The following is a 21659-nucleotide window of genomic DNA, read 5'->3' as shown; positions in this document are numbered from 1 at the left end:
TAGTGAAAGAGATCTAATCTAACCAACTCCCATCTTGCCTTTAACCTACAAACTGCATTTAATTATTCCTGGTGTTGGGCCACTCTCACTTTGGGAGACATTTATAGTTTAAATGATAATAGCACTTCCCCCAAACTAAACTGCCTTTGTAAAGCTAATAAAAGACTACCAGGTTGGGAGCAGGAGTGGAGCCTGAATATGCTACTGGATCAATGTCACAGGATTTGCAACTTTTCCAATTACTCCTGCAAATAACATCGCTATTGTAGAACCTAAGGTTGGCCTTTTGAGATATCTTTTTGGATTTTTGCATTTCTGATGACCGATGGCTCCACCTAGACCTGCCAAATGGTCCTGTGTCCCCACCCAGCAGAGGACTCACATCCCTGTGACTGCATCCCCAACCAATCAGCAGCACCCATTCTGTGGCTGACCAAACCGTCCTTGAAAATCCTGGGCCAGGCTTAGTGGTTCACATTTGTAATCCTAGCACTTTGGGAGGCTGAAGCAGGTGCGTCACTGGAGCCCAGGAGTTTGAGACCAGCCTGGGCAACATGGTGATACTCCATCTCTACAAAAATACTAAAAATTAGCTGGGTGTGGTGGCTGTAGTCCCAGCTACTTGGGAGGCCGAAGTGGGGGAGGGTCATCTGAGCCCAGGGAGGTTGAGGCTGCCGTGAGCCATGATCATGCCACTATACTTCAGCCAGGGTGCTCTCACTCCAGAGTGAGGTCCTGTTTCAAAAAAAAAAAAAAAAAACAGAACAAGAAGAAGAAAAAGAAAAACCCTAGCCTCTGAATTTTCAGGGGAGGCTTCTTTGAGTAATGGTAAAACTCCAGTCTCACATTCAGCCAGCTCTGCATGAATGAAACTCTTTCTCTATTGCAATTCCCCTGTCTTAATAAATTGGCCCAGATAGTGCCGGTGAACTCATTGGGCAGTTACAATAATTTTTCTCCATTTGCCAGATCTCCTTGAGTGTGTGATAACAGTGACCGGGAATGACTTCTAGACTCATACCACGTTTTTGTAGGTGAGTACCCTTTAGTCCTCACCCTGATTGTGAAAGAAAATCGTTAAGTATCAAAAGTTTTCTAATTGTGTTTCTAATTGGTCTAATTTTCTGACTACCCCTTTGAAAGAAGACTCCAGTGATCAGATTTATAAAGAATGACTTCAAATTTCAGGTATTCCTGTTAGCTTGGATTTTCCCTTGCTGAGATTTTTAGAACAGGGCTATTTTTCTTTAATGTGACCAGACCTCCCTTTGGTGCTTATGAGTATTTTACTCCTGTCCTCCTGACAGCAACTCCTTGCCTATCCCTGCCCTTTTTTTTTTTTTTTTTTTTTTTTTTTTTTTTTTTTTTGAGACGGAGTCTCGCTTTGTCACCAGGCTGGACTTCAGTGGCACAATCTTGGCTCACTGCAACCTCCATCTCTCGGGTTCAAGTGATTCTCCTGCCTCAGCCTCCCGAGTAGCTGGGACTACAGGCACCTGCCATCACACCCAGCTAATTTTTTGTATTTTTAGTAGAGATGGGGTTTCACCATGTTGGCTAGGATGGTCTCGATCTCTTGACCTCATGATCCACCTGCATTGGCCTCCCAAAGTGCTGGGATTACAGGTGTGAGCCACCACACCCAGCCCCTGCTTTTGTTTTATCACTCTCATTTTAGTGACAAGTATTTGTAGTGGTACCGACTCCTCATGTGTTCAAAAGAACATTCCCTTCTTACTTTTCTTTTTTCCTTTTCAAATGTATACATAACCTATATGATTATTTGGTATTATGCTACCTATCTTTGGATAACATAATGTAATTTTTTTATGCTCACATGCAAATAAGCATTATCCAATAATAAAAAGTGGGAGATGTACTTGAATCAAAAGCTGTGATAATTATACAATCTTTAAATTAATTAATGAGCCAAAGGCAGCTAAACATTAGCATTTAGAAAGATCTCTACTGCATTAGCTACTAATGAGTTCATTGAGATCCATCACGCAACCCATTTTGGAAGGCATAGGCTGTATCTAATAATATTCAATCAAATCTAATATTAAAATTATGAACACAAGGCGTTGTTGAGTGTGAAATTACCATAAAATTTTAATTGTTAAACATATTTCTTGTTGGTACTCCTAGATGAATCATAATTTGATGAGGAAGTGGGGAATCTGTATACAGTGGGCCATTTACTGAATAATAAGGAATTCTAGGGTGTCCTGATTCAGGCTGATCATTCACATACAAATTCAAAACTCATTTTTGTCTCAGCTGCTTTAGAGGTTCTGCTGCCCCCAGGCAGGAAAAGAAGGGTGCTCATTTTGACTTCTTTTCCCTCTGTTCTATGAGTTTTTTTGTGTGTGTGTGTTTTTTTTTAAGATGGAGTCTCACTCTGTTGCCTGGGTTGGAGTGCAGTGGCACAATCTTGGTTCACTGCAACATCTGCCTCCTGGGTTCAAGTGATTCTCATGCCTCAGCCTCCCAAGTAGCTGGGATTACAGGTGCCTGCCACCATGCCTGGCTAATTTTTGTATTTTTTAGTAGAGATGGGGTTTCACCATGTTGGCCAGACTGGTCTCGAATTCCTGACCTCAGGTGATCCACCCACCTCAGCCTCCCAAAGTGCTGGGGTTACAGGCGTGAGTCATCATACCCAGCCTTGAGTGGATTTTCATTATTAATACACATGTTATTAATTAAGGTAACATCAGTTTCTGCAGTACATACAGTTTCGTTCTCATTCCCTAAACAGTTCAGTCTGTTTCCAGTAAGGCAGTCTCCTCGCCTCTGAGAATTGATTTAGGACTTCAGCATTCTTTTCTTCCATTTTGTAGCTCTACCATGTTCCATATATGGTTTCCAATATTACCCTGGGCATTGACATCCAGAGAGGAGAGCGTGGAGAAAGCAATGCCATCTTTTTCACCATCTCAGCCAGGAAGTGACACATATCCTTTCTACTTACATTCCGTTAGTAGGCACATGTCACATGACCCCACCTAGATGTGAGGGGTCGGGCAAAAGCTATTCCCTGGTTGGACAGCTGCTCCATTAACAGCTCTACACTAGGGTCAAGTCCAACAGAAGATAAAGGTAAAAAATTAAACAAGAAACAAACAATACACTATAAAAAAGGAGCCCTAATACTTGTTGGCTGCTTACTGTGTTTGCCACACACGCTTTTACATTTTTGTGTACCACTCCCTCAGAAACGATGTTCTTTCCAGAATCCCTAGCTTAACACAGTGATCAACTGAAGGAGCTTAGAAGACTTGATTGGAATCAGTATTCACTGGACAAACATAATGGGCTGTTGAGATGTAGCTCACAGGACAAATGTTTTATAAAATGTTTTTTACAGTAGGCCCCTGTCTTTATGGTAACATCTTATATAATCCCCTTACTTTAGATAACTTTTTTTGTAACCATAAACAATAGCCAGAAATAAGCAAGGAGAGAGAGTATGATTTGCAGGAAAGTTGAGAGTTGAGGCTGCACAAGGGCACATCCGTAGGTTATTTGTCCTCTGTAATCGCCAGTATCTTGGCAGATCCTTGATAAGCACATGGTATTCACTATTTGAAAGTCCCGATCTGAATTTGGACCACGTGGAGGAAGCTCCAGGTCACTTGGGTCTCAGCCATGTCCAACGTCTAAGTAACAAGCATGAGATAAGCGTGCAAGTCATATAAATGCAAGGTAACAAACAGGATAAAGGTGGAGGGCTCAGCATTAATTACTATTCTATGATTACAATAATTTTATTTTATAAGATAAAAGGGCATGTAGTTTATTATTCAAAGCATTAGCCCATGTAAGAGAAGCAGTGAAAGCTCCATCTAAGGTACCAAGAGGACGATGTCTGACTGCCCCGTTTTGTGTATCTTCTAATCTCCCATCGCTCCATTCTATAGCCAGAGTGACCTGTGTGCACTACCTGTTGGCGTGGCTTCATTTTTATCTGCTTTTTAAAAATGTGTCCATGTTTCTCAGTTATCTTAGAGGCTGTTTTCTGTTGAGTAAGATTGAGGCTTTAGAAATGAAATGGAGTCAAGGTTGCCACATGACACTTAGGGCTGTACTTATAGGGGGTGGCATTTGATAGGGGCAGGATGGAGAACTCTCTGAAAATAGATAACAGCTACATGTATCGAATCCTCCCAATGTGCAGTTAGTACATGCCTCACATTGTATCTGCACTATTCCCTTTAATCCTCACAAGGAAGAAGACACAGGTTCAGAGAGGTAACCTGCTCATGGTCACTCAGCTAGTAAGAAAAGGAGCCACAGTATAAACCGGCTCTGTCTGATTCCTAATCACAGGCCCCAAGCTGAGAGTGAAAAGGTCTTTCTAGAGAAAGGTGCTAGAGAGACCTGAGAGTAGATAACGATAGAAATATCAAACTATAACCGTGTTAAAGATTTCTGGATCATCCTGCACCATGGCCTTGACTGTCATTAAACCAGCAGCCCCTTTACCAATGAGGACTCACTGCCATTCATATCCATCGTGGTGACCTTTCCTGGTGGTGCTTAGAGCTATTTGTAAAATAAACACAAGCTAAAAAGTAATCAGTTTTCTGGTGGTTTAATGTGTAACTATTCTTTTCATTGTCAACTGATCCCTACATGCGACAGTATATGAGAGAGCAGTGAACCAAGATTTCCCCAACCTTCACAATTACAATGTTAATGGCCAATTAAGAGTATATGCTCAAAGTTTTCTTTCATAACCCCACTGGAAGAATAAAAGCATATATTCTAGGACGCTGGCATAAACCCATCCGTAATGCAGGGTGCCGGCCGTGGTGACTGTCTTGCAAGTGATGAATGGCAGTGATGTTCAGGGAGCTACTCCAGCGTTGCTATTTATTTTGAAAGTGCGCAGGGCAGTCAGGTTTCACAACTCATTAGAAGTATTGGGTTGTTACAGTAAATACCAATGAAAGGTACAACCACTCTAGGGAACTGGTGGGTTTTATAAAAAGGTCCTTTATGTTGTATACTATATGTCAGGTTGCCTCAAAGTGATAGTTTATGTGTCAGTGAGAAAGGCAAATTATTTCTGTAGTAAAAGGGAGTTTAATTTATAATACCATTAGAAGGAAATGATAGAAATATCACACTATAACCATTTTAAAGATTTCTGTTTTTTTTTGTTTTTGTTTTTTTTGAGGCAGAGTTTCGCTCTTGTTGCCCAGGCTGGAATGCAATGGCGCGATCTCACTGTAACCTCCGCCTCCTGGTTTCAAGCAATTCTCCTGCCTCAGCCTCAAAAGTAGCTGGGATTACAGGCATGCACCACCATGACCAGCTACTTTTGGTATTTTTAGTAGAGACGGGATTTCACCATGTTGGTCAGGCTGGTCTTGAACTCCTGACCTCAGGTGATCTGTCACAGCAGCCGGCCAAAAATTTGTGTGTTTGATATGTGTTCTTTTGCTTCTGAAAGTGTTGGCCAGTATTTGGCCTCTGCCAAACAGTTCTACCAATTTGGGGAACATTTACATTCTCCAATTCCTTCTCAAATGTTTTCAATCTCACCCCCAAATACTCTATTTGGTGAAATCCTTGCGAAAATTAAATTAATTAGGATTACTTTACTAGCGGTAGGTTAATTGTAAAATCAAATACACTCTCTCCATCCCCCCAAAACTTATAAAGGATATATAATAGGAGAGTGTTTGCTCTCCTCTAATGATGATTCAGGGACTTAGGCTTCCATTGTGCAGCCTCACCATCTGTTCAGCTGCAGTGTCCAATACAGTGACTACATTTTTAAAAACTTATTTATTTATTTATTTGAGATGGAGTTTCGCTCTTGTCACCCAGGCTGGAGTGCAATGGTGTGATCTTGGCTCACCGCAACCTCTGCCTCCTGGGTTCAGGCGATTCTCGTGCTTCAGCTGCCCGAGTAACTGGGATTTACAGGGATGCACCACCATGTCCGGCTAGTTTTGTATTTTTAGTAGAGACGGGATTTCACCATGTTGGCCGGGCTTGTCTCAAACTCCTGAGCTCAGGTGATCCACCTCCTCGGCCTCCCAAAGTGCTGGGATTATAGGCATGAGTCACTGCACCCGGCCAGTAACTACATTTTAATTTAAACTATATTAAGTTAAATAATATTAAAAACTCAATTCCTCAGTTGTGCTTTACATATTTCAAGTGTTCATATGTGGCTAACAGATACCATATGAGATAGAGCAAATATAAAATATGTTCACGAGCTCAGAAAGTCCATTGGACAGCCTTGTCCTCTTACTCCACCTAGCCAAAGGGGAAAGAGAGTGTTGAGGGGTCAGGCCTTTCACCAGAAAGCTGTGGCCTGGACATGGCATACATCACTTCTGCTCACATTTTGTTGGTGGAAGTAATTCTTTTGAACTTCTATTCAAGGGGCCCTGGGTGGCAAAAATTCTATTCTGTTTACAATAGGGAATGAATTTTGTTTATAGGCATTTCTACTACATTAGATCAATTTAATAATCCAAATGTGGCCCAGAGAAGAAAAGCCTTTGGAAATAGACAGATTTAGATTCAGGTTCTGCTTCTGCACCTTCCAAACTGTTTGACCTTGGGTAATTCAGATATCCCGACCTAACCTCCTTGTTTTTATTTATTTTTATTTAAAAAAATTATTTTTATTTATTTAATTTTAATTAATTAATTAATTAATTAATTTTAGCGACAGGGTCTTGGTCTTGTGCTATTACCCAGGCTGGAGTGCAGTGGCATGATCATAGCTCAGTGTGGCCTTGAACTCTTGGGCTCAAGCAATCCTCCTACCTCAGTCTCCTGAGTAGCTAGGACTACAGGCATGTGGCACACTACCCAGCTAATTAAAAAAAGTTTCTTTGTAAAGGCAAGGTCTTGCTATGTTGCTCAAGCTGGTCTTGAACTCCTGGCCTCAAGTGATCCTCCTGCCTCAACCTCTCAAAGCACTGGGATTCAGATGTGAGCTACTGCGCCTGGCCAACTTCCTCATTTTTATAAGACAACAGTGGTGATATCTAATTCCTAGGACCTTTGTCAGGTTGGAATGCATGTAAAAATGCAAATGTGCTTTAAAGTTCAAATACACACACACACACACACACGTATACAGTCATGTGCAGCATAATGATGTTTCAGTCAACAATGAAGCACATAGTGGTCCCAAAGATATAATAGAGCTTAAAAATTCCTGTCACCTACTGACATCATAGCTGTCCTAACATCACAGCATAATGCACTACTCACATATCTGTGATGATACTGGTGTAAACAAACCAACTGATGGCCTGGCACAATGGCTCACACGTATAATCCCAGCACTTTGGGAGGCCAAGATGGGAGGATCACTCGAGCTCAGGAGTTTGAGACCAGCCTGGGCAACATAGTGAGACCTCATCTCTATTTACATAAGAATGTGAATATTTTTTAAAAAACCAACTGCACTGCCAGTCATATAAAAGTGTAGCACATACAATTATGTATAGTACATAACACTTGATACTAAACAACTGTGTTACTGGTTTATGTATTTATAATATCTTTTTTTTTTTTTTTTTAGATGGGGTCTCCCTCTGTTGCCCCGGCTGGAGTGCAGTGGCGCAATCTCGATTCACTGCAAGCTCCACCTCCCGAGTTCACACCATTCTCCTGCCTCAGCCTCCCTAGTAGCTGGGACTACAGGTGCCCGCCACCACGCCTGGCTAATGTTTTGTATTTTTAGTAGAGACAGGATTTCACCGTGTTAGCCAGGATGGTCTCGATCTTCTGACCTTGTGATCTACCCGCCTGGGCCTCCCAAAGTGCCGGGATTACAGGCGTGAGCCACTGCATCTGGCCTGTATTTATAATACCTTATGCTTCTGTTGTTTTAGAGTATACTTCTTCTACTTAGAAAAGCCTGTAAAACAGCTTCAGGCAGTTCCTTCAGGAAGCATTCCAGAAGAAGGCATTCTGCTCACGTTTTGTTGGTGGAAATAATTCTTTTGAACTTCTATTCAAGGGTGACAAAAATTCTATTCTGTGTATAACAGGAATTGAATTTTAGCAGGCAGCTAGGTATTTCTAACATATTAGATAAACGTAATAATCCAAATGTGGCCTAGAGAAAAGCCTTTGGAAATAGCAGACTTGGATTCAAGTTCTGCTTCTGCACCTTCCAAACTGTTTGATGTTGGGTAATTCAGATACCCTGATTCAACCTCCTTGTTTTTATTCATTTTATTTTAGCTCCATGGGTGCTATTGGCCCTGAAGACCTTCCAATGGGACAAAATGTGGAGGTGGAAGACAGTGATATTGATGATTCTGACCCTACGTAGGCCTTAGTTAATGTGTGTGTTTGTGTCTTTGTTTTTAACAAAAACATTTCAAAAGTGAAAAGACAATTTTAAAGTTTTTAAATAAGAAAGCTTATAGAATAAAGACATAAAAATATTTTTGTGCAGCTATACAATGTGTGTGTTTCAAGCTAAGTGTCATTATAAAAGAGTCAAAAAGTTTAAAGAATAAAAAATGTATAAAGTAAAAAAGTTACAGTATGTTATGGTTCATTTATTACTAAAGAAAGAAAATTTTTCTTTTTTTTTTGAAACAGAGTCTCGCTCCAGTTGCCCAGGCTGGAGTGCAGTGGTGTGATCTCGGCTTGTTGCAACCTCCGCCTCCCGGGTTCAAGCGTTTCTCCTGCCTCAGCCTCCCGAGTAGCTGGGATTACAGGCATACACCACCTCGCCTGGGTAATTTTGTATTTTCAGTAGAGATGGGGTTTCTCCATGTTGGTCAGGCTGGTCTCAAACTCCCGACCTCAGGTGATCCACCTGCCTCAGCCTCCCAAAGTGCTGGGATTACAGGTGTGAGCTACTGTGCCTGGCCAAAAACTATTTTTAAAATTAAATTTAGTGTAGCCTAAGTGTACAGTGTTTATAAAGTCTACAGTAGTGTGCAGTGATGTCCTAGGGCTTCCCATTTCTTCATCCCTCACTGACTCATACAGAGCAACTTCTAGTCCTCCAAACTCCACTTATGGTGAGTACCCAATACATGTGTGACATATTTTATCTTTTTTTTTTTTTTGAAATGGAGTTTCACTCTTGTTGCCCAGGCTAGAGTACAGTGGCACGATATTGGTTCACTGCAACCTCCACCTCCTGGGTTCAAGTGATTCTCCTGCCTCAGCTTCCCGATTAGCTGGGATTACAGGTGCCTGCCACCACACCTGGCTAATTTTTGTATTTTTAGTAGAGATGGGGTTTCATCATATTGGCCAGGCTGGTCTTGAATTCCTGACCTCAGGTGATCCACCTGCCTTGGCCTCCCAAAGTGCTGGGATTACAGGAATGAGCCACCATGCCCGGCCCACATTTTATCTTTTATATTGTATTTTACTGTGCCTTTTCCATGTTTAGATATGTTTAGATGCAACTTAGCACTGTGTTACAACTGCCTATAGTATTTAGTATGGTAACATGTCGTACAGGTCTGTAACGCAGGAGCAGTAGGCTGTTCCGTACAGCTTAGTTGTGTAGTGGGCTATATCATCTAGGTTTGTGTGAGTACATTATGATGTTCACATAGTGATGAAATTGACTAACAGTGCATTTCTTAGAACACCATTGTTAAGTAACACATAACTCTCTGTGTGTGTTTATGTATATACACTTATGTGATAAATTGCATCATTGACGTCAACTCTTTAGCCCTCCCTGCAGTCTTGCCTTTTTCTACACCGCTTTTTGATATAGTTTCCTGCCTCTTGAATCTAGGCTAACCTTGTGACTTGTTTTAGCCAACAGGATGAAGGAAATGTTATTGTGCCAGTTCTGAGCCTAGGCCTTAGGAAAGTTTGTGGGTTTCTGCCATCACAATGAAAAAAACCCGCTTGGGCTAGCCTGCTGGTCTCAGGAGGAGGCTGATGGACCAGAGCTGTCCCAGTTGGCCCCTCTTAGTTCAGCCAATCCTCAGCGGATGCATAAGCTAAACAAATGCCTGTTATTGTATGGCGATGAGTATCGTAGTTGCTTGTTGTGCATCATAGTGATATTAAATCACCGCAACTACAACTTGAAAACGTTTTAACATTTTAATTAATATAATTTACCTAAAATATAATAGTAAAAGCCAGTAAAGAAAACGTTTGGCTGGCTTTAAAATACACACACACTATATATGTATGTATACACACACATGCACACACACACAAACACACACATATATGTATATAATTTTTATTTACATTTCCTGGTACCTTTAGTACTGTGACTTGAAAAGGAGAGCTCTTGATGTAGTCAGTAGCAACAACAAATGAGATGAGATAAAATGATAAAGGAATAATTATGTGATCAATGCTTTTAAGTAAGAGTAGACAACCCTTGTGTAAAGGGCAAGATAGTAAGTATTTTTGACTTTGCACCTACTCAGCTTTGCTTTTGTAGTGTGAAAGCAGCCACAGACAGTATGTAAACAAGTGAGTGTAACTGTGTTCCAATAAAACTTTATTTATAAAAACAGGCAGCAAACCAAATCCACAAGCCATAGTTTGTAGACCCCTTTTCTTAGGTATACTAATTATTGGTATGGAGATAAATAAACTTAGATCCATGCCTCATTCCATATACTGTAAACAAAGAGGATGTGATGTTATAAAAAGGATACAAAGTTGTAAGACATGAAAAAGAATTGTTACACAGATTGTGAAGGGCAACAGGGCTAGAGCCTTTGTTGAATTGAATGAGACCCTCTAGTCTTTTGCCTAATACTTAGCACGGGGCATGCTTTAGGACTGCGAATTTTTGTTAGAGCAATAGAAAACTATTATAAACAAGGCTGATGGGTTTAATTATATTAAAAAGGCCTCAAATTTCTGCTCTATAAAAATCAATTAAACTAAGATAGAAGGGAAAATAATATAAAAGAGTAGACCTACTCTGTAAGTATATCTCACTACTACTTCGCCAGCCTGGGGTACTTTTAAGTTCATATCACACTATCAATAAATTCTTTATTTTATCTTTTGAAGTCTCTTCATCCATGAGTTTATTTAGTCCAGGATATCATTCTTTGATATGCTGGGTTGTTGGAGAAAAACTGGAAAAATCTAACAAGTATCCAGTAAGTCCTGATGTTGCTATCACAAGGGGTCACGCGAGGCCCTGGGGATTCTGCTGTTTGGCTGCTCTTCTTGGCAAATGGTATCCAGCCCACCCAGTGTCTAATGTGTCAAGATATTCCATTGTTGATGGCACCATAGCTTAGACAAGCTCCCTTTGTACTGGTCACAACCACCCTTGCCACAGAGCTGCTGCCAACACTGTTGTGGGAAAGAGAAACATCAGAGGGCTTCTGGGAGTAATGCCCTCCCCAGTCTGCCTCTCGGGGCCATGTTATTTCCATTATCTCCTCATCATTCCTAAAGTCTGTCTGAGGACTTCCCACCTCCACTCCCTCCCGTAATTCTTCTGTTCCTATAGTTCCCTGTTTGCTTCTCGAGGCTACTTATGTATATTTTTAAGCAGTCTCATATATGTGGTTAAGGCATTATTATTAATAACATGTAAAATGAATAAAAATATATACAGATAATATTTAGTGTCTACTGAACAAATGATTAAAGAATATGAACAAATATTTACAAATGAAAAAATGCACATCTTTCTTGTCCCCTGCAGGATAAAATACAATTTCTGGCCCTTCCTCTCTAGTTCAGCTTTCTAAGTAACCTCTCTGCTTTGAGGAGCTTAGGAGAAGGAGATGAGTTCATATTCCTGCCAAAAGAGGAAATTTGAAAACAACAAAAGCCATAGGCTTCCAGCCAGAGGTAAGCTAGTAGCTAAAAATCTTTGACTGAAATATTCATTTTGTAGAAAGAAATTTAAGGACCAGTTCTAATAAAGGCCCAGAGAAATAAACTTTGGAGGTGGGACTTACGAAATGGACCATAAACAGATTGGGAAATATAACTTTGAAAATCTATACAAAATGGTAGTTGTGCTCAGTGGTTTTAAGAAACAGCCACTTTCTCCCGTTATGGCACTAGTTATAAATTTTCTTTGTATTAAAGAAGAAAATACAAATAAGTGGGGAGGTTAAGGGTCTGGGCTCTGAAGTCAGACAAGCTGTGTTAAATCCCTGCCCTGCCACATAACAATGTGACCTTGGGTAAGTATTTTTAACCTCTCTAAACCTTACGTTCCTCATTTGAAGAGAGGGAAAATAATCGTAGCTCTCTCAGGGGGTTTCTGTGACCATTGAATGAGGTCATGCTTGTAAAGTGCTTAACATTCATAGCAAACAATTAATATCACTTATTACTTTTGTTACCCATAATCCTGCTACTCAGATATCACTGCTGTTAACGTTTTGATGTACAGGAGGGGTCCTCATTAATTGAATATTTATTACCTAAGTCACAGCAGTTACAAACTTGTTAGAATATAGCAGCATGAAAGTATTAGCTCATTAACTGACTAATTATAAAATATCTGCTCTTAGACATACCTTCCTGCTTAATCCTTTTGTCCAGCCCACCCAGTGTATCAACATCTGATGTTTCAATGCAAACACAAGGCAAATTGAAATATGAAACTGCAAATCTTACACAAAATGCAGGATTTCATGTAAGCAATGCTGGGAGTCTTATCATTGAGAAATGAGAATCTGGCAGAGTTAGACCAGTTAACAAGTGAAGAACAGAAAATCAGCTGTGATAGTGGCATGAGAGGCCCCTTGAAAGAGAATGATTTGAATATTAAAGGATAAAGAGAGGCTCTTGGGAAAATTGATGAAACTCTCAAACATTTCTGCAAAAGAGACTCTTTACCCTGGCTTTTTGGACAGGAGCTAATTTTGCCAGATGCTTTTCTTAGACAGACTCCACTTCTTTCCTGTAGTTGCATCTTGCTAGGCCCATGACCATCAAGGTGTAACCGGCTGGGCCTGATGGCTCATGCCTGTAATCTCAGCACTTTGGGAGGCTGAAGTGGGCAGATCACTTGAGCTTAGGAGTCAGAACAGCCTGGGCAACATGGTGAAACCGCATCTCTACAAGAAACACACAGATTGGCCAGGTGCGGTGGCATGTGCCTGTAGTTCCAGCTACCTGGGAGGCTGAGGTGGGAGAATTACTTGAGCCTTTGAGGCTGAGGCTTGGGGAGCCATGTTCGTGCCAATGTACTACAGCCTGGGTGAGAAAGTGAGACCCTGTTTAAAAAAAAACGTGTAACCTTTAGAGTGGATTCTCCAACATAAACAAATCTTGTAAATATTACTTTTGAAGAAATTGTGGTCTACACTGATGCCCTTTTGTCTTTCCTGACAGGGGTCTTATATAACAAAGAGGATTGTTGAGTCTGCAGAAACATAACCTACTTACAGAAAGATCAGATCTCTTGGCCTTTCTGCAGCTGCTACAGGGGTTTTGGTAGCAGGCCTCTCATTTCTGGTAGTAGATCCTATTGAGAAGCTGATGAAGGTTAATTATCCCCCTTCCAGAAAAATGAACATTTGTACCCAGCATGAAAATTTTCATACAGCTTGAAGGGAATTCCAGTGAAATCCATTTACAGAGCACAGGTTAATAATCCATGTTTTAATTATTACATTTTAATACCTGAAAATATTTGTGTATGGCAGACACATCTGACAGCAATAACTGAAGTATACCCTGAGAATGACCCTGTATCGCAGATGCACCTGACAGCAATAACTTAAACAGCTGAGAATCACCCTGTGGTCAAAGAAGAATGTAGGTTTGGAGTTCTGAGCTAAGGAATCTGGGAGTGGCCAACCCAGAGATTCACTCCTTATCTGTAAGGAATAGCGGAACCCCTGGTCCATCCCATGGAATACAGGCCATACAGGGCGTTGAGGCCCTTTGTTTTGGGTTAAATGAGAGTTGCCAGGTGGAGTTTGCTGAGGGAGGGTGCTAAGTGAAAATGCTATGTAAACTGCATTCCTTTTTTAAGCAGTTGTAGTTCTCCTGTCCCGCCTACTGGCACTGAACTGCCCTGTGTGTAAACCCTATGTCTTGTTTGCTGGCTCCAGGTCTTTTCTTTGGCCTCTCGAACATGGTACCATCCTTATTGAAATTGGTAGGGGACCAGCATGACAATTATGCATTTACAACCTTAGAATTCAGTGAGCTTTAATGCAATAAATACATATTGAACACTTGCCCTTTGCTTATATCTGTAGGGGATAAAGAAGAAATACTGGACATAGCTCCTGGGTTTCAGCTAAACTAAGGGAACAGCCAGAGGATGCAGATAGGACATAGTGAAATAGAAAGCCACCATCAGTCCATGTAGCCAGAGAGTTACCCAAAAATGTCATCTGCAAGAGGTATTAGGAAGAGCCTATAACATAGGGAGGTGAGGGAGAGGCCCCAAGAAAAGTTTCTGTGCTCCTCAAGGTCAGGATATGGGAAAAGTATGCAGATAAGAAACATAGACTCAAAGAAGAAAGGAGCTTGAGTGAAAGCCCTCTTACGTGTTCTCATCTGGGGCCATACTGATGTCGGTTTATTAATTGAACTCACCAGGCAGTCTGTTCATCCATCAGCTCATTCTAGGCACCTGTATGGTGATTACCCTGTCATGAGCACTTAGCAAGGTAGATGCTTGTTAAGTGCATGTAAGTAAGTTCTTATTTACTTAAGAACTGAGAATGAGTGATCTACACAATGAAAAACGTGAAGTTATTTATTAAGCAACACACCTATATCCATATTCATATGTACCATATGTACAGGATTTAAAAAGCACTTGCAGGTATGGCTCCTGGTTAGTGCTGCTGTTTTCATGAATTTCTCCTCACTAGAATATTGTGGGAGCCATCAGCCAGGTGGAACTTTCTGCACAAGTTCTTGAAGCTGTGACTCTCCTTATTACAAATTCAGTATGCAAAACACCTACTGTAAACACAATTATCTTCTGTCCTGGGGCTGGCGGGGTCTGATAGGCTATTGTTGGTTTTAGCAGGAAATGGATTGACACCTAGAAGAATCTTCCATGTGACTTCCTTTCTTTTACTATCTACTACTTAGTTCGATTCCTATAGTCCTAGAAATAAGAGGGTTTAAAACTATTATTTCCTCTATCAAAGTAATTATTTTGTTAGACATATTTCTTATGTTTGGGGTGGGATGCTGGAGATTGTGATGGGTTTTTCTGCCTTCTTTTCACTGTAGTAGCAAGAATTAAAAGGATTCAGCTTGTTGCCTTGCCAAAATTTTGCAGTTTAGCTATTTAATCTTCAGTACAAATGAATCCCACCTGCAGATTCACACAGACACACCTGGGTTGGCTGAAATAAAAAAGACTGAGAGGAACTGAGAGACAAGACAAACATACAATTAGAAGCCAATACAGGTTAGTGCATGACCAAGCGCTGAGCTGTATCATAAGTTAATATGAACAGAGTCATGCTGTAGAGAGACGTGGGTGCTGTTAGAGGTCTGGGTGGCAGTCACCTGAGTTTGAAGCAAACATTGGATGGACTGTGGGAAAGAGAATACGAGAAACCAGAGGGTGAACATCATTCAAAGTGGCAGAATTATGTGTTTCCTACAAAGGCAGCATGACGCAGAGCAAAGCACATGGGGATTATAATGCATTCATTTGACAAATATTTATTGGGAGCTTACTATGTACTGGGCCCTGTTCTAGGATCTAGACACAGATGAGTGAATCAAACAAAGTCCCTGCTCACATGCTAGGATAAGAAGACTTGTGTTTGAGCCTGGCTCTACTAATTATTATCTTGTTCATACTACTTTACCTCTTTAAGCCTCAGATTCTTGTCTGTATGGTTGAATTATTCTAATTCCCTCCCAGTTCTGTTAAGGGTAGGCTATCCCAGATAATGTAATCAAGCCATTTAATAAGCTGTAACATTCAATGCCAATTTTAGCTCCTATTCCAATTGGTGAATGACAGGATGTATCGTTTTTATCTTTTTTGGGTGGTCCTGACTTAAAATATGAAATTTTGGAAGAAGAGAAAAGTTGTTAAATGGTTAGTAAAATATAATAAGGTGCAGGTGCTGAGCTAACTGGCCTCTCCTCTGCCTGAAAGCTATATCCAGGAATACAGCCTTTGCCCAGGGAAGAATTAGAGGAGAGTGAGCAAAATGAAGGTAGACCAGTGGCTCAACATACGACAACTGAATTTGATGAATGAAACACCAAAGAAGAAATAGATGTACTAGTTTATGAGGGAAATATGCTAAGTTAGGGCAAAGATATCACTCAAATGCAAATGTAAGCACCTGATGTGTTATATGCTCTTGGATGATGTTGAAGACAATGTATTTTTAGAAAGTTCATCATGAATGGAGCAGTGTTTCCTGAAGTCCACAGCGTTTAAGATCAACCACAAATACTGTATTTCTTCATAAAAACTTACTTAGACTTGAAAGCTATGGATTGCTTTCCTTTATGTCTTTAAAATGTTTCTATATGGCTTGTTGGTTGTAGTGACCTAAATACCTTCATCAAGCCACAATTAAGTCCTTGGGACTGAGCCATGTGCCTCTGTGGGAGGTAATTATGAAAGCTGGATTAATTTGCCATTGAATTATTCATGTAAGCATAAATATTGCAGAGGCAATTAAACCTCAGGTATTTCTTTAGGTGCAGATAAATCAATTTGCATTGTGTGCCGCTAGTTTATTTCAGGAGAAATGTTTGACAGGAAATATGGAAATCTTCATCAAAAGACAAAAATATCCCAAGAACCCATCTCTCCATTAGTTTTCTTTGCTCTCTAAATATACCCTGTAAAGTAATTTTGTGTGTTATTGTAATCCTTTCCAACTGCCAGAGATAATAAGTCAAAAGACATTGAGAGTTCTCTCTTGTCAATACCAGGAAGTCAATCTTCTGTCTATTCCAGTATAATTTAGCGCAGTGAGAATCAACTGATTTCACAGATATTAACTTTATCGAATATACAAACGAAAGTGTTATAGGAAAAATAATTTCTCAGTGAGTAGCAGAGATAACTTAGCAATCAGGAAATGCAATCTCCTTTTGGTCTCAAAACTTACTCAAAGGCTGGAGCTCGCCTGGAATCCACCCCCCTTATCCCCCCACAAAGCAGTGATTTACAGAAATGAAACCTGTGGGATACATATTATGCAAACGCTCTGGGGAAGTGAATCATAGCACATCCAAACCAAAATTGATGGAGCTGCCGTGAAAATAAAGTTATTAAATTTGTGGTGAAGGGGAAAATGCAGAAGGTAACACTTTTAACAGTATCTCCTATATAAAACCAATCAGCTATTTCTAAAGAAGTTGTTACTGGAAGCCATTGCATCCTCTGCCCTTCTAACCCAATTGTGTTCTTCCAGTCTCTATCTTAATTTTCTCTCATCAGACTAGTCAAGATTTCAGATCCTTTATATTTACCCTGGCTCTGGATTCAGAGCTGCGTTTTGTATTTTGTCTTTTTTTGGAAAAACTTAATTTTAAAAATAATTTTTAATTGAGCAGTACAATTGCATATATTTATGGTGTACACCATGATGTCTCGATATATCCATCTACTATGGAATGGCTCACTCAAGCTAATCAACATGTGCATTACCTCATAGCCTTATCATTTTTTTGTGTGTGTGTGGTGAGAACACTTAAAATCTACTCTCTCTGTGATTTTGAGTATATGATACATTATTATTAACCATAGTCATCATGTTGTACCATAAATCTCTTGAATTTGTCCCTCCAGTCTAACTAAAATTTTGTATGATTTGAACAACAACCCGCCAGTCCCCACCCCTATTCTGCAGCCCCTGGTAGCCACCATTCTACTCTCTGCTTCTATGAACTGTCCTTTTTTAGATTCTGCATATAAGTGCAATGACGCAGTATTTGTCTTTCTGTGCCTGGCTTATTTCACTTAACATAATGTCCTCAAGAAACCTTGAGGTTTTTATGTTGTTTCAAATGACAAGATTTTCTTCTTTTTTAAAGGCTGGGTAGTATTCCATTGTGTACATACATACCACATTTTCTTTATTCATTCATCCATTGATGAATATTTAGGTTGATTCCTAAGTCCTTGTATATATATAATATACACACACACGTGTGTGTGTATATATGTGTGTGTGTATATATATATATATATATAATATAAGGCCACCAATACCAGATCACAGACCTCATTCAAAGCCACCCTGGTTTTACTGAATTCAGGAGCTATTTCCGAGAGCAGCTGAACATCTGGCAAATCTAAATTATCTTTATCTGGGTCTTTTCTGTGGTGGATGCACTGCAGTACCCTAAGTAAAGAAGTGGAAAGATTAACAGACTGTAATTGAGATTAACCACATTCATCTATCAGAGCACATTAAAATGGAAGCTACAGGAAGGTAGGGGCTTCTCTTCTACTGATTCAATGATGAAAATAATTTTGATTCAAATTACTATTCTGCACAATGTAAGTGAACAATAAATGATGAAGGAGTTAAAAATATACCATTTTGGCACATCGATTATTTTGAATTAAAGGCACTTGAAAAACAGCAGGTGCAAGAAGACCATTCTGACCTCTTTTTTTGTTTCTTAAAAGCAGGAGATGAAATTCTGTTGTGAAAGATGTCTTCCCTATTAAATAACATTCTAATCTTCAATGATGGAAAAGTTGAGGCTGAAGGACATCTATACAACACAGACTTTGTTACACTAACTCTTATCTTCTTGACCACTTCTTACCCAATTAACTATTCTAGCTCAAGCTCTTTTGCCTTATCATATATTCAGAATTTACTACTCTTTGTCCCATTCTGTATAAATGTTTGACTCAAACTGGTTCTTTGGGTCTTCATTTCCTTATGAGTGCTCCTGTGCAGTGTGAAACCTGTTTTATAAAAAAGTTGTTGGCCAGGTGCGGTGGCTCACGCCTGCAATCCCAGCACTTTGGTAGGCTAAGGTAGGCAGATCACCTGAGGTCAGGGGTTCAAGACCCACCCTGGCCAGCATAGTGAAACTCTGTCTCTACTAAAACTTAGCCAGGCATGGTGGCATGTGCCTGTAGTCCCACCTATTTGGGAGGCTGAAGCAGGAGAATTGCTTGAACCTGGGAGGCAGAGGTTACGGTGAGCCGAGATTGCGCCATTGCACTCCAACCTGGGTGAAAGAGCGAGGCTCCATCTCAAAGTAAATAAATAAATAAATAAATATTAAAATGAAAAATTTAAATAAATAAATAAATAAATAAAAAAGCTGGGTGTTCTTCTGTTGACCTGTCTTATGACAATTTAAACTCAGGCCTAACTAGGACCCTGAAAGAATGGAGGTGGGTTTTTGCCTCTTCTGCAATGACAAATTCAGAGGTGGTGGGCTGCATTGTTGGTGGGGGGTGTACAAGGAAAAGACTAGCATGTGGTAGAAGCAAGCTCAAAGAGTCGGCCATTTTAAAGACTCTGTGGGAAGCCAGAATACAAGGTTTGATTCCACTCTAGTCCATCCTCTGCAACATAGAGAGTGGCTGTGTTGAAACACAAGTTTGTTCGTATCATTTCTTGGCTTAAAACACACCTTTAGCTTCTCATTGCCCTTGGAATAAGCAATCACATCCTTAATATGAACCTGCAAGGTCCTGCATGACCTGGTCCCTGTCTGTCTGTTCAGATTGATTTAGAGACATGTGCTACAGCCATGCAGCATTTCCTTGAAAGCACCATGCTTTCTCCTGTTCCTGGCATTGCACATGCTAATTTATGTGCCTGGATGCAGTGCTCCCAAGTACCCCCAGTCCCATCAACTCCTACCTATTCTTCAGCACACACTTTATTTCTTAGGGAAAATTTCTCAGATGTTCATGATGTGAGGAGACAGTTCTGTGGATTTCTCTCATTTCTCATTCATCTGAGCCTCCTGAGTGAAGGACATGCTTGAATAGCAAATACTCTTGGAGGCTAGAGATGGTGTTTTCCTAGAGACATTTAGAATATACCTTCCTGGAGCCATTTGCTCACATTCCAGAGTAGTGATGATGTTTCCTCCTCATCCCCAGAGATTTGCTTACATTACTCTCTCTTTCTCTCCAGAGAGGTGTATGAGCAGATGAACAGCCTTATAAGAGTCAGTCTTCTAAAATTGAGGGGTTCCTCTCCTGTGGTGCACCTTACTGCATGAGCAGGTAACGTTGGTCCCTCATCCACAGCCCTGTGGAGATGGGGGGTGGAGGAGCTATACAAGAGACTGTCCTGGCTGCTGTTTTGGTATAACAAACTATCCATGTTTCTGACCCAGGAGTCTTGTATCTTCTGTCATTATATGTATGTAAAATTGGCAGGCTATTTTGTTAACTTGCGAGCTGGATAAAATTTCAGGTCCTTTACGGTTTCTGATTTAACATATAACTGATCACATCTCCTTTATCATAGAGCGCCAAGGCCACCCATTTATGGCATATATCACAATTTTACATGTTTTCTTTGATTATTTGATTAATGTTTATCTCTTCCAGTAGAAGGGTGGCATGTTGCCATGTTTTCTCTCTGTGGTTTCCCTTTACCCTAAAATAGTGCCCAGCATTCAGTAGTCACTCAAGTATTTATTTGTTGAAAGTGGAGGAAGAGGTTAATTCTAATATAGAAGGCGAGGAAAGGCTTCACAGAGAAGAAGACATTTGATGTGGGCCTTGCAGTGTAAAATAGACAGTTGGAAACAGGGCATGTGCATTTCTGGTGGTGAAAATAGAGCAAAGTCAGGGGATGGAGTGGTGTGGGTCTGTACCACCAGTTCCTTGTGGCTTGGATGTGAACAGTGTGTGGTGGACCATAATGAAAAAATGAGTCATTTTTTTGGGTAACTATGAACCCCATTTCTGAGTATAATAAAGGATAGAAAACTCTGAAGTTTACTGGAAATGAGAGATTGACATGTCTATGGAGATTTAATTTTAGTAAGGCCAAATAGAATCAAGAAGGGAAGGACTTACATGATTTTAGGGGTGAAGTTCTTTTTTTTTTTTTTTTTTTGACACTGCTAGTGAGGAAATAGATGTATGTCTTAAATCATTTGTTTCTTTTTCTTTGGGGTTGATGGAATAAGGAGAAAAATGTTCACGGAAGTACTCTTTCTTCTTTTGAGTTTCTAAACTGAACTTAGTATTGGTTGATCTCAAGGCATTTTAGAACCCTAAGAAGCAAAAAGCATATTGTGACCCCAAACAAAACAAAATAACAAATGATAGAAGAAACAACGTTAACTCTAGTTTCTCAGTGAGAAAGTGGAGATGGGCGTTCTGCAGACCATGGGCTTTCCTACGGACAGTCCCTGCTCTGTTCTTGAATATCTCCCTGGGATCTAGGGTTCTTCACAGAAAAATGGTGCTGCTGTGCTCCCCAGGGCATCGTGGGACAGCTATGCAGTAGCTCCTCCAGGCACAAAATTAATGTGCAGATTGAGCTTAATTTGAACATCTCTGACTGAATTAAGATTGCTTTTGTGTCTTTTTTATTTGTTCGCCTAATTCAAAAATGGAATTGGGCATTAGCAAATTATATTTCAGAGATTCTTTTAAGGAAAAAAGTATAAGAATATGAAATCATGTCTCAAAAACCTACAAGGAAATCTTTTCTCAGAGATTGTCCTCAGTAATAATATGTACAAAAATCATCTTTAATCAGGCTGCCACGAGTAAACTCAGT

The sequence above is a fragment of the Macaca fascicularis genome, chromosome 2, assembly GCF_037993035.2.
Source record: "Macaca fascicularis isolate 582-1 chromosome 2, T2T-MFA8v1.1".
Lineage (NCBI taxonomy): Eukaryota > Metazoa > Chordata > Mammalia > Primates > Cercopithecidae > Macaca > Macaca fascicularis.
Note: the sequence above shows the minus strand (reverse complement) of the source record.